An 11,352-nucleotide genomic window follows, 5' to 3' on the forward strand; every position below is an offset into this window, starting at 1 on the left:
AATGTAGAAATATTTGAAGTTTTAGATTTTAATGTAATCGACCAAAAAACATTCCTTTTTCAAATTAAGTGAAGTTTTTGCAATTTTTTCATTCCTGACAATCAAAAGTCGTATGAGGCCGGGATAATAAGCCTGGTTGGTAGAGCATTGGATTCGCAGCCCTTGGGGTTGTGAATTCGAACCTGCCAGTCGAAGACTTACAGTGTGTGGTGGTGGCTGGCGCAAGTATAAATCTGTCGTGGTCACAAAGTCCTCCATGTCGAGAGTAATACCACTGGTGGTACTGGATCAGAGAAGATCGTTCTCTAGTTCAGGTATAAACTACGATCTGTGGTTGAATGAATGAATTGCATGAATGAAGTCCGCCCCGTAAAAAGGGCTGTGAATAGCTAAGTCGTACACTTGGACCCATATGGCGCTACTGAAAAACAAGAGGCGCTTAAATTTGCTAATTTAGTCATCGGGGTTTGTCTATGACAAGTGCCATCAGTAACAACAACAACAAAAGTTGTATTGTTTCAATTAATACAGTTTTTAGATAGGTTATCTCTTTTCATTTATTCTGCTGCAGAAAACAATTCGGCAGTATATTTCTCAAACGTCATACTTTGCTACATTTTAAACATCCAAATAGATTCGATTTGAGAAAACATCTCGATCAGCACACCATTCGCAAAGTCCGTTCATGTTTGAATCATTTTTAATATTTATCTATGATAAATGTTATGTCTAATCATAAAACGTTTCATTGATATGGCAATTTTTCTTAAATATGACAGCATTTTCTACAATTGATAACTACAGAAGTTAAAGTAAGGAGTTTTTTAAATTTCTAAACACGTTAATGATTTTTTTTATCTTAATGAATTCATTCAAAATATTTGTGTACGTTATATTAAAAAAAAACTATGAATATTTTTTTTATTTTGACCTTTATTATTAGCGATTATTTTGGCATGAATTTCTATAAATAAGATTGTAATGCTTCAACGGAAAGCGGCATACATCCTAACTGAATCCTTTGGGAAATGAATTTTCGAAGCAGAAGGCAAGTTTGGAAACTTTCAGAGCAGTTTTACTGATGACAGTGTAAAAGGCTAAATTTTATTGCGCACAAGAGCACAAATTTAAGTAAAAATGAGTCGGCTTAGCTACCAGCTTGAATACACATAATTGATTTTTTTAAGAGGTAAAACAATCAATATGAAATAAATTTTAAAAACATTTCTATGTATTATTTGTTATAATTGAAACACATGAATTTAATTGAATCAGTAAACTACAAAATATTGGGGTGCAAATTGAAAAAAATTATAGACTACGAAATAAAAAAGAAGCAAAATTAATACTTCGATAATGTCCAAATTTAGCAATTTTTTAATATTAATTTTAAAACTGAAAAAAAGTGAATGTTTCGAAGAAAGAGTTTAAATTTAATCATAACATTGTTTAAGTAAATTTTAAAAAGGAAATGGATATAATTAAAAAATATATATTTTTTTAATTATACAAGAATGTAAAAAATGTTTTTGTGAAATAACAGTTTGGAGGATGTAAGCAACAACATTTTCCATAGAAAAACATAGCGACTATCCATCTGTTGACAGCTAACCCTATTTTCGTGCTCGATTGAGCACCATTTGGTCTAACATCTTGATTTCTTTAAAAAATTCTGTCCTCTAACTTAATGGAGATTTTAGCAGACACGCGTATATTTCTAATAATGTTTTGCAGCTTTAAATACATTCGATGAAGCAGTCTGAAGCATTTGCTTTCATTTGACTGTTGCCATCATACAATAAGTAACGATTGCAATTTATGTGCCAAGTATGTTAGCGTTATATATGTGTATTCAAAGTAATAATGGTATTCTTTTTTAGAGGAAATAAATCTAGATAACACTATCGATAATTTTTAATGCATTCAATAGATTGTGAATTGCCCTTTTGAGAAAAAAACGTTTCAGAATATTACTTTATAGAAGAATTTTTTATTATTATTATTTTAGAGTATGTTGTAGATTGTGCTGTACAAGAATGTTTATTTACTATTTATAGAAAGTATATGAATGAATTTTTTTCTTTTCGAGAAAAGATATTTTAGTGATACATGTGTTGTTAATTCCATGCTAAATAGAAAAGATCTGATGTAAAGATTTTATACATTCATCCAAAACAAATCACCGATATCAGAAGTGTAAAGTAAAGTAAAGTTAAAGTACAGAATTAAATTGTTTTATCAGTAATATTCCTTTTGTTTGAAATAAATTTTAGAATTCAAATTTACTAAATAAAAACAGATGTATTAATCAAAATTAGTTAAAAAATTTAAAAATGTAAAAAATTAAAATAAGAAATTGCAAGAATAAATAATGTGAAATAAATTTATTGAAATAAATTATGGATAATAAAATAATCTTATTACGTTATAGTTTATGGCTCATAAATTAAAATTAATTGATCCAAGTTGGAAGAAGTGAAAATGATCCACAAAATGAATGACATAAATTATAATAACCTGAATACGAAGTTATTGAATATAAGTTAATAACTGCTTTTCCATTTCAAACTACAAAAAGAGCAAAATGAAGAAACCAGAAAACTGATATGCAATTATAAAACTAAGATATGTGTATTTCCTCTTTTATTAAAATTTCTAAATATGAAATTGAACTTTTTGATGAAACCTTTTACAGGATTACATTTTATGAGTTGAAAATGAGTGCTCAAAGTCAGTTTTTATATGAATGTCGCTGCGTCCTATATTGATATTAAAAATTTTCAGAGTTCTTTTTCATTCAAAGTAGTAAATACTACAAAATTAGAAACAGGAAATAAACTAGCTTTTACCAAACTTAAGAGCAATAACTGCAGTTTCTGACAAAACGAAGCTAATATTGCTGACGAAAAGATTTGCGCATATTCACCAATTCATACTATAATTATTTCACAATGGTACGACATATATTGACATTGTAGAATAATTGGCGTGCAATATTTATATTATTTTTAAAGCAGACATAGTTAATAATTTATAAAATTATAAAATAATTTACCTGCAAAAATAGAAATTTTTATTTAACGAAATGAAAGTCCCGATTATAAAGATACAATCTATAACAATCAGTGTAATACATTTTATTTTATATTAATTTAACTATTATATTCAAGTTTATTAAAAATACCGGGTGCGACATAAATTCATGCAAACTTCAAAAAATCATCATAAAAAAAGTAATGCTTGAAAAAAATTGCGGTTTGCGGGAATATGTTCAGAGAGCCTTTGTATTTCGTTATTTCCATTAAAAAAATTTATTTAAAAGTGACCAATAGATGGCGTTCACACGGTCATACCGAGACGATTTATGCAAAGCAGGAAAACAGAGCACAGTAACATTATAGTACATTTTATTTTAAAGCAAAAGATGCTCAACATGACCGCCACCACTAGGTATTAAGCAAATGAGGCGCGTAACTACGCCTTTGCAACATGGGTGCTCGCACAAATGGAACGTGACCCACAATGGTTACTGAACATCATGTGGACAGATGAAGCCCACTTTTCATTGCTTGTTGACGTCAATACGCAAAACAGTCGTATCTGGGCGACATGAAACTCTCGTGCGTACACGACCAAACCACTACATTCTCCGCATGTGACTGTTTCGTGCGGTTTGACTGCGTTCTTCATTCTAAGCCCTTTCTTTTTTGAAGAGCGTTGTCCTGTATCCGGTTGGAAAACCTGTTCTGTCACTGCAGAACGCTCTCTTAGGCTTTTGCGAGACCACGTTATGCCTGCTTTGTAGCAAAGACGTGCGTTATCTTCTGTCACCTTCATGCAAGATGGTGCCCGCCCCAGTTCCGTTAAGAGGTTCCTCCTAGACACATTCACTGAGGACAGTGATAAGCACAGGATGTAAGAATGAGTTGCCCTCACGATCGCCAGATCTTTCTCCAGCGGACTTTTGCTTGTGGGGATACCTGAAGTCTCGAGTCTGCCGGGGTTCTCCTGCCACTTTGATGGAACTGAAAGATGCCATTCAATTGGCCGTTAGTGGCATCGATGCCGATATGTTACACGCAGCTGTAATAGGCGTAGTTACGCGCCTCTATTGCTTAATACCTTGTAGTAGCAGTCATTTTGAGCATCTTTTGCTTTAAAATAAAATGTACTATAATGTGACTGTGGTCTGTTTTCCTGATTTGCATAAACCGTCTCGGTATGACCGTGTGAGAGCCATGTATCAGCCACTGTTAAATGCATTTTTTTAATGGAAATAACGAAATACAAAGGCTCTCTGAACATATTCCCGCAAACCGCATTTAATGCATTTTGGTATTGAGAAATGTTCTGTAGAGAAAAAAAATGTTGGAAAATATAACTTTGTAGAGCTAGAATGTTTTTAATGTGTTAGAATACTTTGTAGATTACGCTATATGACAAAGTTATATATATTGTTTTATCATTAGCAATTTCGATTTTTAAATCCAGAAAGGTAGCCTCAAGTTGATTTTTATTTGTATCTTTTAGAATTAAATCTTTTGGATAGCAATTAGTAATAATATTAGTATTGTCGAAGTTAATCAAAAGTAGGTCATCAATATATCTCCACCCGTTTATTAAATTATATTTAATTATTTTTTTCTCAAAATTCTCTCTTAATTAATTTTTCTTAATTAAATTTTTTAAATAATAATATTTTTAATAGTTTTTTTTGGGGGGGAGGGTTCAATAGGTTTTTTGGTGTGTTGCCTAAAAATTTAAGAATTTTCAGATCATATTTACTTTTTCGAGAATTCCTTGTTTTTGGCGTTTGGGAGATATATTTTCATTTTAATAAATAAATTAAACTATGCAAAAAGTTAATAACGAATTTATCATAGCGCATGGCCCGTCGCGCGCTCTACCAAGGGGCACTGTGGATAGCTTTGTGTCAGGAGCATTCACGGAGAAAAAATTAATGACACAATTGTTTAGTTTAAAAAATCTTAAAAATACAAAAAAATATAAAATTTGTGGAAACGGAAAGTGTAAGACATGTCCATTGGCAGATAAGGAACAGATCAAAAATGAAAACTCAAAATTACAAATATTCTGTAAAAACAAAAATTTGATTTATCTCCTTAATTGTTCAGAATGTAATTTAAAATATATTGGCCAAACTAGCACCGAGCTTAATTTGAGAATTAACAATCACAGATCCGATATAAAAAACTTCATAAAAAATAGGAACACTGACTTCGAACTGGAGCATTTTCAAAACCATAACTTTAACAATATTAATATCTACATTCTAGAAGACAATATTAACGAATTAAACAAAAGATTAGATCTGGAAAACATTTATATTTGCAACCTGAAAACTTTATTTCCTTATGGTCTCAATAGCAAATTAAATGGGGAAGGTTATGCAGATTTAAACAATAATTGCATTTATAACAAATTTAACATATTTAAAAATTTTCTAAATAAAGATAACTTTTCTAAAAGATTTAAAAGAGGTAAAGGGAAAGGAGGCAATTTCCAAATTATATTTGAGGAATTTCAAAATTACTGTAATCTGGAACACAATAGTGAAAACATTCACAAAATTAGGTAATACATTTTTGGTCTTAGAAATAATAAAATGAAATGGTTTTTAAATAATAAATTCGGGGAATTAGAGTTTAAAAATTCGTACACTAAATGTATTATTCTAGATCTTATTAAATGTAAACTTAACATTGGAAAAAACGATTTACTTTTTAATAATAAAAATAATGTTTTCAAAGAATACTGTGTGATTAAATTCTTGGATATTTACTTCGAATATCTAAAATTACCCAAAATTATACATAATAATAATATATTTTTTCCTCTTGCAGATAAAACAACTGTATCAATAACGTTTAGTTACACTTCAACTTTAAAGAAAAAAATTTGTAATTATAATTACTATAACAAAAATTTAGATAAAATAAATAAAACAGATTGTTACTGTAACAAAGAAAAATATAAAGATTTTATAGATATTGATAAAGGTCATATTATTACAGGTAATTTAAAAATTATTGAATCCAACGCTTTAAGAGATTTGATGGGAAGAGGAACAAAATTTAGATTAAGAGAAAAAATAAAACATAACAAAATTTTGATTTCTATTGGTAATGATTTGGATGTTTTTATTGCCAAATTATCTAGAAAATACCATTGGCCTGCGGAAGGTTTCGGGGAATTTAAAGTGGGAATTTTAAAGGAAATTAAACTAAAAATGAATACTGATTTTGACAGATCTAAAGAACGTGTTATTTATTTTAGTAAAACATTAAAAAACGAAATAAAAAATTTAAAAGAAAAATTTGTTATTACAGTTATAGATAAATCAGCAAATAATTTCTGTTTAATTTGTAAATATTATTATAAAGAACTTTTAATTAATGAATATAACTCTAATGCAACTTATATGTTAAAGAACACCGGAAAAAAGGAATTAGATAAAAGAATGCTAGCTTTCGCAAAAAAAACCAAAACTAAGACTTACTCTCTTAACTATCCTTTTTTATTCCCAACAGTTAAATTTCATAAAAATCCATTAAAATTCAGATTCGTAACCTGTACCACTGGCAGTTATAATTACTATACGGGCAAACATTTCTTTAAATACTTAAAAATTATCCTGGACAAAATAAAAAATGAAGACAACTTTATTATTTCTAGTAACAAAGAAGTATTGGATTTTCTTAAAGATAACAACATTAATAAACTTAATACTTTTGATTTCGAAAATTTATACACTAATCTACCTCATGAAAAATTAATAAAGGTCTGCACTTTTATATATGACGAATATTTAAATGAAAATATCATTCCTAAAAATAACTGGCTTCAGTTATGTAATTTTAATATTACTGAAAATTACGTGTTTAATGGTATTATATTTTATAAACAAGTCAAGGGCATTCCAATGGGAACAGCTTTCTCAAGTGCTTTAGCTAATATTTTCCTGCATTACTATGAGAAAAAAATAATTAAATATAATTTAATAAACGGGTGGAGATATATTGATGACCTACTTTTGATTAACTTCGACAATACTAATATTATTACTAATTGCTATCCAAAAGATTTAATTCTAAAAGATACAAATAAAAATCAACTTGAGGCTACCTTTCTGGATTTAAAAATCGAAATTGCTAATGATAAAACAATAGTTGGTATATACGATAAAAGGGATGATTTCAACTTTAAAATAACAAAACTATGTAACTACCATTCCAATCTAAACTCTAAAATTTTCAAAAATCTAATTTTCTCACAAGTTAACAGGATCAAAAGGGTTTGCAATAATAAAAATTCTTATATTGAAGCATCAAACAACCTCCTTAAAAATTTAATTAAAAATGAATTTCCTAGAAATTACTGTAATGTCAATTTTTTAATTAAACAAGGTATGGTTTGGGATTAATCCTTTGGCTTAAATAAAAATAGAAATTTCCTTGCATATTGGATTACTCAATAGATGGCGCTGGGTGCCTACATCTGTTTACATAATTTACCGCTAGTTTTTTAAAAACAGGGAATCACAATCAATAGTTTAAAGTTTTCTTGACTGTTAATGGTATGTACTGGCCTTTTCGTTTTTAATTTTTAATTTTAGTGCTATTGTTTGTTTTTATTGTTATTTTTGTTATTGTTTTTTTACTTTGTTGTGGTTAATTTCTTCTTATTTGTTGTTTTATATTTCCTTTCTGTTAAAATGGTATATCTCTTGAGCATAATTTCAGGGGATTTTCGGGTCACGAGGAATCATTTTTAGACAATGTTTGTTTTTTCCTCACAGAAAAAATCCCTTTCTTTGAATCCCTGCCTGAGGGTGACCCTTGAAAAAGTCTTCAGGTCGGATTCCTTTTTTTATATTTTTTATAATTTTTTTGGTTTAATTTTTTTTTTGATTTTTTTGTTTTTCCTCTAAATACTATGAAGTTCTTTTTTTGGTTTTAGTTTAAATAGGTTATAAATTTTCCAACATTTTTTTTTCTCTACAGAACATTTCTCAATACCAAAATGCATTAAAACATCAATAAAAATCAATGCTGTGCTCTCCTACACTTATTTCCATTACATAAGAATGTCATTATTCCCTTGAAAATTTTCATTTAAATAACTGTTCTTGTGGGAAATAAGATTCATCCTTTCCTATTGCCATCAGTAAAACTGCCCGAAAATTTTTCAAATTGGTTTCAATGCCGAAAATTTACATCGATGTTTCCAACAAGATATCGTTAATAATAAAAAAACAAAATGATAAAAATTTTTGTTTCAATGTAATTTTTCTTTCAATTACCTTAAATTTTTAGAACGGATTCACTAAAATTAAAAATATTCGCTTTCGTGTTTAGAATTAAAAAAAAAATTCTGCTTACATTAATGCTGTTACATTAAAAAAAATCTGCCTTATCTATTGTTTTATGATAAGATATAATCTCTATTATAGATGAACAAGAAAAATATTATGAACGATTTTAGGGATACAGGCATTGATCGGATAAGTTATCTCAAACCAATGTTCACTGGATATTTATAATGTAGAAAATGATGCAATTTGAATAATATGTTGGCAAATTGTCTTCTCCTGTAGACTGAATCAGAGTAAACGAAAACAGATAATCAATCCAATAACTATTAATCGAAACAAAACCTGAAGGTCATGAATGAAAACAACGCAATAACTTCATTTCAGCAGAAAAGGGAATAATCCTTGTTCAAAAGATGTAAAAATCTAAATTTTCAATAATTTCTACATTGTTTTAAAGATACCAGACCTGGACGCATATATAAAAATGATCATAAAAAAAGTTATGATTTTTAATATTCAATTTTCAAATCAGATAATAATAAATTTTTATGCTTGCTCTCAAAAAAAAAAAAAAAAATGTAAACAGTTGCTTCTTTAATTTTTGGATAATTTTTTGATTGACAGAAAATGTTTAAAAAAATTTCTTTCTTAAATATTAGACTTTATTTATCTTATGATATATGTTCATATGCTCAGTTGCTGCTCTACATAGAATCTTAGAATATACCAAGCATTCTGTGGGTTTATCCTGTAAATTTAAAATTTCCTATTCGATTGTTTCATTGATTGGTTTTTAATGCAGGACATCTATTTGCATCATATTATTGGTACAGAATGGTCAAATTTGACTCTTGTGCTCTTAAATAACTAAACTTGCCAATAACAAAAATTAGAAAACTAAACCTGTATTCATTCACTCCTATTAATTTTCAAAAAATAGTCAGATAATATATTAATTAGAGAGCTTAAAATCTTTCATAAATTATATAAAATTACTTTCTTTCAACAATATGTGCATATAGGATTGAATTTATCATTTGCGGCTTCAAGGTATTATTTTTGTATAAAATTTTGCAGTGTTTTTACAATTTCGTAAATGACGCGTATAAAGAAAATATATTGTAATAGTTAAAAAAAAAAAAATTCAACTATAGATTTTGACTGAACTCCCTGAATGTAAAAAAAAATATAATAATAATAATAATAATTTTTGGATTATATCTTTATCCCTCTGTCTATCTGTGAGATCGATAATTCAGAAACATTTTAAAAAAGAACAGATGAAATTTGGAATATGGTCTTTACATCAAAGTCATAGATTTCAGTCAAAGTTGGAGAAAAATCCATTCAGAAAAAGTAGTCTGCTCGGCAATATAAGCACAAGTGAAAACGATAACTACAAAATGAAGAGATCTAGATGGAGAAAATTTGGCATATAGATTTAACATTTAAAATATAAATCAAACTTGGAAGCAAATCCGGCCATTGATCATCTGTTGGTCTGTATTTTCAGAAGTGTTTTAATACATTAACTACAGAACCTGCAAACATATCAAATTTTCTGGCTCAGACAAAAGAAGTCCAAAATAGGCATTAAATGTTCTGGAGTTTTTGTAAAAATCGCATCCCAGTGATTAATCGCTAAAGATGACATTCTAATAGGAACTATCAAAACTGTTTATTCGCCAAAAGCACGGGAGTAACTTACAAAAGGCTAAACGAGAAAGTTAAGAAAGATCACCCCCAATATTCGTTCATTGCGGTCTAGTAGTGCAGCTGGATGGCTTCAGGTTCGAAACCTAGTTTCGTGGAGATCATCCTGTATAAAGACTTAGTGTATGTTAAATATGACGCTGTGAGTGAAAAATTCTCCAGTTGGTGTGACGTGTAAGTCTAGAGAGAGGTTGCCAGCTCAGGTGTCCGACGGAATTGTTCCAGTTTTCCAGAATACTGCCATCAGAGTACAAAAATTTACTTAAATCAATGAACACGATGTTTACAATCGATTAAAAAAAATTACGCACCAGCTTCACATACAATGAAAAAGAGAAAGCAAATAACGACGCACTGAACGAAGATCATGGATGGAAATAGGATGTGAATTTTTCTTAGAACACAGTCAATTTTTCTTTGAAGAATGAAACAATCTATTTGAATAGAATAGGTGAGAATATTTAGAATAAAGTTGGAGTGTGCAACCAACAATGAGGACACAAAATGTAAAACATCAAAACAATTGACTATTTGCTTTATAAATTAACTTATTAAATACAAAAAATAAAACCCCCGCAAAAGCTCTCAATTCACCAACTAGGTACTTCACAGCTTCATTATCGATAAATTTTCCATAAAAATAGAAGCTGGACTTCTAATAATCTTGTTACTGTTATATGAAACAATTGAATGGTCAAAGCTGTAATTGATGAGGATAATTAAAAGAAATAGAAACGACTAATCAATCTGTTCGATAATTGAAAAATGACTCAACAGCGAAATTCTTCGAATTAAAAATTTAAAATCTTGTAATGAGAACCTTTACAATTGATTGAAATCCTAATAAAATCTTTTAGTTAGTGAATTTCGATAAATGCAAAGTAAAACACTGGCGCAGTATAGCCAAAAAGGGCTATTGCGCCAATAAACCATACAACAACAAGTAAAACATTGACTATGAAAAAAAAAGAAATTAACTACTACGATTATTTAGAAACAAAATTAATAATTCAAAAACATATGACCCAGAAGTGAAAATTATAATTCTTTTTTATTCTGTAGATCAGAGAATTTTTAATATGCTGTTGAAGTTTTGAATCATTTCCTCATGGCGAGGGAACGTTTCGTTAGTAATTTCGTTGATGATTGTAAATAACTGCGTTGGTATCGATTGAAATATGACAGGAGAAATAGTGCGCTTCCCGAGATTTCGAGTCAAACGTCTCAAGTAAGTTAATTGACCTCATCATTGTTTTTGGCATCATTCCGTGCATTATTAATCTGAGAGTTTGGTAAAATTGTTC

The sequence above is a fragment of the Argiope bruennichi genome, chromosome 6, assembly GCF_947563725.1.
Source record: "Argiope bruennichi chromosome 6, qqArgBrue1.1, whole genome shotgun sequence".
NCBI lineage: Eukaryota > Metazoa > Arthropoda > Arachnida > Araneae > Araneidae > Argiope > Argiope bruennichi.